Here is an 8,573-nt window from a genome sequence, read left to right as displayed (position 1 = left end):
CGACGACTTATCCATTAGGCCACACGGTCACTGACGACCAAGTATAACTTATATACGACTCATCTCGAAACGCTCACACCCCTGAGGAATTGTGTTTTCGTTCTACACAGCCGCTGCCCCTTGCTGTTTCCCACCCATTCGTTACATTCAACCTCTTACGAGACTGACCAAATATAGACTGGGAAACAAGACCACGCATTTTGTGCATTCGGAATCGAAGGCGGGCCGTCCCTCGCGCATTTGCTACGATGGCCATTTGATACTTCTGTAGAAGCGGCGGCGCCGCCGCCGCCGACGACGACGCCGACCGCGAGTGGCTCTGAGATATGTGAAAAATACATCTACAAAATATAATTCAGACTGCCTCGTCCCACATTATGCTGTACCGCTTTGGCAAATGCTTTATCTGCGCTATTCACCTTAATCACATCTGAGAGTAATTCTTAATAAAACGCCTGTTGCTAATTGTTCGTCATCCCAGATACTGTTTGCTATACGGCCACAACGCACAACTGATTTCCAAAATTCGTCTGCCTCCTGTGAGGATCGAACTCACGACCCCTGGTTTACTAGACCAGCGCTCCGCCACTTTTATTTTATTATTATTTTTTTTTTTTTTTTTGCAGGCTGTGTGTACTATGTCCCTCTTGTTGTAAGCTCTAGACAATCAGAACAGCTACAGGGCGGAGTAATTCACATCCTCAGCGGTAATTGCATTGTCACAAAGGCAGAGCAATTCCATAGGCGTCAGCTTCAAAAAGATCGCATGCCGATACCCGGGTTCGAACTAGGGACCTTTAGATCTTCAGTCTAACGCTCTCCCAACTGAGCTTTTTTTTTTATCAACAACTAAAACACTCTTCTTTGCTTGTCTCTGATTGCTTCTGGAGAAGTATAGAAAAAAAATAGCTCCGTTGCTAACACAAGAATTGTCCTCATTTTCCGGCGTACTGGAGTCTGCGAGTGGCGGGGGTGGTAACCAGGACGCGTCACAGAAGCAGTGGGGCCTCTTCGCGGCACCACTGGTGTCCTGCGGCCCGGGCCCACCCACTTACACTCACATGTCTCACCCTATACCCATTCTATTAAATGTTAATTTAAGCATATTGCCGAAAATGTTGCCATGATTAGGATATCCGCAGGTTTTGCGAATTCGATGTCCATAAACAGCTTGAATTCTAAGTGATCGTCACCACCAAGTTTATTAAAAACATAGCTGGAATAGGTGCCCAGCAACCACATAACTACATTACTTTTCGACGGCGGATAAAATCGCACGTCGGGTCGAGACAACATAGTTGAAGGTATGTTGGTGGTTGTGGTCCTCGTAATAATGGCTAGTTTTTTTCTCAGCCAACCCCAATTTCGTGCACGTTCTCCGCAGGTATAACGGTGCATAACGGTATCCACCAGTTGACGGCTATGGCACAGAGTTGTATCACTGAGTCCGATTTTATGTAGCCTCTCACTTGTACTAATCACTTCATTGATTGCTTTGTACCATGCAGTTCGAGCGGCTGAAGTAAGGATCCTGGAACTGACATTACGCCACACTATATCCCAGTTGATGCCACTGCACTTCGTAACAATTGGATTTGGTCCTTCATGTTGTCGCCAGTATGCCAATACTGATGATGTAGCTGCATGCTGATGTAGCTGCATGCAAGGAAATAGTCGCGGATGTATTTGAGCTTGTAACTGATGGTCTGAATGTTCAGCGGGGGGTCAAGACTTTGCGGCCTGACAGCATAGAATAATTGCGCCGTAATGCCCGAAGGGCAGTTGGTAAGGATAGAGACCGTCCTTGTGACATAGAGAGCCGCTGCCTTTTTCTTGATGTCGACTAAGCCCATCCCTCCGTTCAGGGGGTGGAGTGTAGTAGTTTTGGCAGATACACGAAAAATTTCCACGCGCTAAATAAAATTTGTTATCGTCGACATAATATTTCTAGCAATGACAGCAGGGAGCGGCAGAAGCTGCGCCATGTAGTAGGCTTTTGATAAGATACAGGCATTGACAAGTTGAATGCGATCAAATTGGTTGAGGCTGCGATGGTAATTATCAATTAGGGCTCCATTTATTTTACGTGCTACATCTCGCCAGTTAGCCGCTATCATCTGTAGAGAGGACGCCGTCAACATGATCCCCAGAGCCTTGTGTTCTCTGACTTGTTTAGCATAATCAACACGCAAATGCTGGAGGCCACAGAGGTTCAGAAATTTGCTTTTGTGTTCATTTAACTGCGCCCCTGACACCAGACAGTATTTCCGAAGTTCAGCCTCTAATACGGTGACATCATCGACACCGCGAAACACCACACCCACATCGTCGGCATAAGCTCCGATTACACTTTTTACCCCAGAAATTGTAATCCCAGTGAGTTTCGTCTGCAACTGTTGTAACAGAGGTTCAAGGAAAAGTACAAAAAGCAACATAGACAGAGGGATCCCTTGTGGAACCCCTCGGTTGATTGGTATTGGTCGCGTCAGGTGTGAGTTGACAGAAAGTTTTGCAGTGATTCCCATGGCCGCGTTTTTAATCATGTCAATCGTGTTCCGAGAGTAGCCCAATCTTTGCATAGTCTCGAGAAGGTAAGTATGATTTACGAGATCAAAAGCTTTAAAAAAATCAAGAAAGATCAGCCCACATTTCATTTTACTAGCGTTCGTTAACGCAATGACGTCGCGGTAAAAAGCAGCCGTTTGCAGAATTGTTCTCCTGAAGGCGCATGTCTGCTGTTGGCCAATGATTTTAGCAGTGATTGGCGTGAGTCTCATGTTAATTGCGCGAGCCACGATCTTATAATACGAGTTTAACTACGATATTGGCCGGAAATTGGTGATAGTTTTAGTACCTCTGTTTTTAGGGAGAAGCACAATTTTACATTCCTTAAAGAAGGGTGGGACAGACGTTCCTTGCAAGACTTCGTTCACGACGTGAGTGATTTTGTCCCCGATAATGTGCCAATATTGCTTGTAAAATTCAATTGGTAAGCCATCTGGGTCCGGCGATTTCCCAATCGGCGAACTGCAGACAACCCCCAAAACATCTTTATTACTGAAGGCCAACGAGATAGAGTCATTGTCTTCCCTAGTTACGGTAGATGAAATGGCACTAAACAGTCCATCATAGCAGTCATCGTGTAGAGTCACTGATGCGTAGGTGTTGACAAAATAGTTGTGCAGTGCTGTGACAATCTCTCGTTGTGTGTCAACCGTTGTTCCATCCTCGAGTTTCAGGGCGTCAATAAAAGTCCGCCTCCTGTTCCTTGTATGTTTGACGAGGTGGTACAGAGCCGCTGCTTCATCATCTCTGACCGACGTCACTTTAGATTTTATCTTAAGGCCGTCCAGTTGCATCCTCTTCAGACTGATTAATTTTGCCTTTATTTTCCGAATGTCGTCAATTCTGGTGGCCGTCGCGTCTGCACGATCGTACAGGTCCCGTAAGATTGTGTAATAAAATTCCATCGTCTTTTTGATTTCCGCCGCCCTTTCAATTCCGAATGACATGATAACTTTTCGCAGTTTCGGCTTTGCCTGCAGAGTCCACCACTCTATAGTGCTGCGAAACTTGTGAGTAGTGCGCACCCCTTCCTCCAGCTCAACATCCGATAACAAAGACACATTCAGGTTCTATTGATCTTTATACCATCGCGTGGGTTGGGGACGTAATTTAAAGCACGCGATGACACCACTGTGATAGGAGAAACTGGAGGGGATCGTCTCTACTTTTAATAAATCATTCTCGATAACATCGGAAACATAAATCCGGTCGATTCTGCTACAGGAATTTGCCACGATGTGAGTGAAGCGTACCAATGTCGGGTACCTTATTTCCCACGCATCTTTAAGTTTGAGGTCGGTCACGAGGCGCTTTAATTCAGACGAATAATTAAAAGTTGGGGACTGATCTTTCCTGGATAAGACACAATTAAAATCACCACCAATGATAATGTGTCGGGGATTTTTCCGAAAGAAAAAAAGTAGCTCGTTCCGCTGTATAGGTATTACCAGAAGGTGCGTACAAGTTGATGATGGTGACGCCGAAAACGGTGATCCCGATCCTTCTACCCGATTCCAATTTGTCGATCTGAGTAACTGGAATCCCTTCTCTAATTAAGACTGCGGTGCCCACGGTCGTTTCCAGGGGAAAATTTGCAATGCCGACAAACCCAGGAAGAGTAAATTGTGGCATCGACACCTCCTGCAAAAGTGGTATATCAGTACCGGGCTCATATAGATATTGTTTTAATGCATGCAGTTTCACTTCTGATCTGATTTTATTAATATTGAGGGTCGTGATCGTATAGGCCTGTGACATAATAACAGGACGTCTGAGAGAAGGAGGGATCAACTGCCGTTAATTGCCCACATCTCCATGCCATTCCATGTGAGTAGCGGCCGCGGAATTCCTGTCTGGAACGTCACTGAGTTGATCTCTTGCATCTTTGTTTTTACTCTTTTTCCGGACAGCATTAACATTGGGTGGTACTCGGATCCTGTGACGGACACTCTGCAGCACCGCTGCAGTCGGAGGTGTGGGAGGGTCTTGGGTGATGTCAATCATCTCTCCCGACACATCTTGCGCCGGGAGCGCATGCGCCGAAACCGCATGCGAGCGATCAGCTGAGCCACCACTTTCACTATCAGCTTGTTTGGCAACCCTCGCTGCCCGAAGTTGTTTGTTGTCACTGACAGTCCCAGGCTGCTGTGTTTGTATACCGTCGCGGAGTTGCTGACATTCATGTTGTTCTGAGGCTAGGGTCGGAGCAGTTGCCACGTGTTGTGTACCGTCCGCTCCCGGAGACATTGTTTGTATACCATCACGGCGAGCCGCGATGTGAGTACTTCCAGTAGATACGTGAGCCACATCTACTTGTTGACTTTCCTGAGTGTGCTGTTGCGGAAGTTCTGAGACATGAGCCTGTGGTAACTGAACGGCGTCGACGGAAGTATCGACGCTTGAAATTGCGGTAGAAGAATCGTCCACAATCGCTGCACCGGTTATAACTTTAGTATCCGAAGCGATCCCCCGTACGACCGATTCCGCGGTCTCGTGCGCACTGAAGGTTTTATCATCAGAGTCACGGCTGTCACAAGTTCAACGCCTCTTATTAGTCGTGGCATCGACCTTCGCTGGTGGCTTAGCACCATTGTCTCTCCTAACCAGAGCTGGAAACTCTTCAGGGCGAAATTCTTTTAGCTCTTCCGAAGGTACGGCAGAACTAGGGACCTCAGCCTCTACGATAGGGTTATCCGAAACTACATCAGCCAACGTAAGACTTTTACGCTTCTGTACCGAATTTTTTAGCACAAACATTCGCCTGGGACAGTCATGACGCAGGTGACCACTCTCATTACATATATGGCATGTGGGAGTTTGGCCACTGTAAGTAACATGAGCCCTATAGTCACAAACGGTAACATGCGAGGGTATATTCTGCTTTATATGCATTTCTACTGATCGGACGCCACTGTAACATTGTAACCTGTGCTGGTTTGACCACCGTTCGTTACGAATCTGCTTGATATCCCCGAATTTGGACAGAATTTCCTTCAGATAACAATTTTCTACTTCAAGGGGTAGGTTAAAGATACGCACATTGGTATACTCCACATCGGCATTGGAAATGAGCACAGTACTTACAGACTCGCCCCGGTGTCGAAAAACAGCTCTCCCTCCGTGTTTCGTCAGAATCTTTTCCAGTAATACAGGATTCAGCAATTTTACAAAGAAGCAATATTGCTCGGTATCATAATACGCCGTGTGCACTTGATCAGAGGTAATTCCAATGACATCCACAACCCAGTCTGGTATTTCCAAGGAACTAGGCTGCACAGAACGGGTAGACTTGTCAAATTCAAATCAGAGTGTACACTTTCTCGAAAATAACCTGGACATTGCAAAACGATAACTAGCAAAGGAACCGCTAGAAGAACACAAGAATGAAAATCAAACTCAAGAACAATATACACTAAATAAAAACACTTCACGATAAAGAGAAAACTTAAGTTGTTATCACTACTTGTAAACACGTGGCGGAGTGGAGCACTTTACACGTCCGACCAGCACGGTGTCACAGGCGCGACTTCCACTGAGCTAAAGAGGCGCGGCCTAGCGGTTCTTTTGTGTACTTCGTCCTTACGGTCGTCTCGATCATCAGTCTTCAGCTGACAACACTTCATATCACCGACTTATATTTGCAGCTTTGGCGAACCATTACTGCTTGCCTACACATCTGACACGTAACCGATGTACTCTCTAACCAACACCACTTGCATTTCAGAAAATGTCTTTCTCACATGTCTACAAAATCACCTTCACCTTCAAATACAGTTTCCTTGCGACTGACGGAGACCTAGGTAAAGTTTAAAGTTGCTATTTCCATTACATCACGTTCATCAGAAAAACGGTTATTTACATCTGCAGCGGAACAAAATTCCGTTTCGCCCAGTGTGGGGCTCGAACCCACGACCCTGAAATTATGAGTCTCATGCTCTAGCGACTGAGCTAGCCGGGCTGCCTCGGTAAATATGTGCCGGGCAGCACGTCACACAGTACTCGTTTGGGTTGGGTGGTCCCATACAGAATCTCTCCATGTTGCCTAATGTTTTCCTAACGTCACACTCGTCACGTACTTCACTTTTATTTCATAATCATTTCTGAGAGGTAAAGGAATTGAATGAAAACCTGCAGAGCTAGTGGCGTCAAAATTAACACACATACTTGATGTGGCTCATAAGCCGAACGAGTTACTTTCCGACGTTGTCTTAGATGTGCAAGTGCCAGTCAAAACTCGCGGCGACGGAACTCTGCCGACCATTTCGTTAGTTAACACCGGTCTACCGGTCTTCTTGTGTGTGTTTCAAGCTCAAGAGCATCTCCAAGCAGGAAATGGTCAACAGCAACATTCAGACGGTTTTCGTACAGCACAATTGCTACACTAAAACGGTATGTTTCTTTTTCAGAACTGGAAAAAAACGACCGTGACAGGATTTGAACCTGCAATCTTTGGATCCAAAGACCGCCGCCTTATCCATTTTTTTTATTATTATTATTTTTCTTCTGCTTACGAGATGAAGCTTGAAAATCTTGCCAATCGAATCCTTCAATATGGTTGTAACTTGGGAGTCGGTGAACATGATATATTATTCGCCTTATAGATGGTCCGCCTTTTTGCAGTGAATATCTGCTGAACGTTCTGTAACATGAAATTCAAACAGTTGACCTGTTAGTTTCTTTATTTTACGTCACACTTTAGAGCAGGTAGTTGGCGAAGTGATCCTTGTAGTTTTGTGTTTTCATTAGCAGATGGTGCTGAGTTGTAAGATAGACCCAGAAGTCTTCTTTACTCTTTTCTTCTTTTGTAAATAAGTAGTGTACTGTAGCGGATTTTAACCAGTTTAGTGCGTTCCTTCTCGTCCGTGGGTACGGAGTATCATCCGGCGTTAGAAAGGCAGCAGGCGTTATATATCTGGGAGATGTTCTGCTGATGAGCGCCAACTTGTTCGTGATATATGCCCATATATCTTTTACTTTGTCGCACACAAATCTGTGTTCATCAGTATCTATTAAATTACACGTGATGCATAAAGGTGATTCTGCGAGGTGTATGTTATGTAGTTTGGAGTTAGTGGCCAATTTTCTGTTAACTGCGAAATACCAAGTGGCTTGCATTGCTGACGGCTAGTGTGGACAATGGATGTTCACCCAGATTACCTTCCAGTCGTAAAAATTGTATTTGTCTTCGACGTTATTTGGCTTCTTATCTTTCATGAGTTCCTGGTACACGCGTTTCACTGCCGTCATTGCTTGTACGGGGATCCTTGTCTGTGCATAACTGTACTCCAATAAAAACCGTTTTAAATGATAAAGTCCGTTTGGAATATGTTGCACCGTGATGGGTGGACTGAGGTCGGCCGGAGCTATCTCAGTAAGCAGGTGAGCAGCGAGACCATCAGCTGAGTGTTTCCATTGGTGGAAAGTTTTTGATATGTATAAAGCTTGCGCCTTCTTTCCAACATCGACAAGCTTTAAGCCACCATTTTTTGTGGCCAGCGTTAAGGTGTCAAACTGAACTTTAAAAATGTGACGATGGCTGACAAACTGTCCTAATGCTGACATAATTCGTTTTGCAGTGAGTGCAGACATTGGTAAAATTTGAGCGATATAATTGAGTTTTGAGGTGAGATATACATTTGCGACCGTGACTTTCTGAATTTCATTTAGTTTTCGTACACTGTGTTCCCGTATGCCGGCACGAATAGTCTGTAGAAGCTTTCTATAGTTGGTTGCAATTGTGTGCCGGATATTACGCTGAAAATCAATTCCAAGACACTTGAAGATCTTCAGCTGACGTAGTTGCCTGTGAAGGCGCGATCCTAGGCCGCGGCCAATATTGAATATTCCAGACTTTGTCCAGTTTAGTTGTGCAGCGGACGCTTGCTCATATTGCCTGACTGTCTGTAGTGCGGTTTCCACTTCAGTTCTATTTATGATAAGGCAACCGACATCATCGGCATACGCCTTGCACACAACTCGGGATCCATGTATGACGATGCCCTGTAAAC

The 8,573-nt window shown here is 45.3% G+C and overlaps 1 non-coding gene across 1 annotated transcript; it reads right to left on the bottom strand.

The window, feature by feature from the left end:
- Positions 1-6,450: 6,450 nt before the first annotated feature.
- Positions 6,451-6,523, bottom strand: Trnam-cau (transfer RNA methionine (anticodon CAU)). Its single transcript has one exon. It is a non-coding gene; the product is annotated as a tRNA-Met (tRNA).
- Between the last annotated feature and the right edge of the window lie 2,050 nt (positions 6,524-8,573).

The sequence above is a fragment of the Schistocerca gregaria genome, chromosome 4, assembly GCF_023897955.1.
Source record: "Schistocerca gregaria isolate iqSchGreg1 chromosome 4, iqSchGreg1.2, whole genome shotgun sequence".
Lineage (NCBI taxonomy): Eukaryota > Metazoa > Arthropoda > Insecta > Orthoptera > Acrididae > Schistocerca > Schistocerca gregaria.
This window is presented reverse-complemented; position numbering and strand designations above follow the sequence as displayed.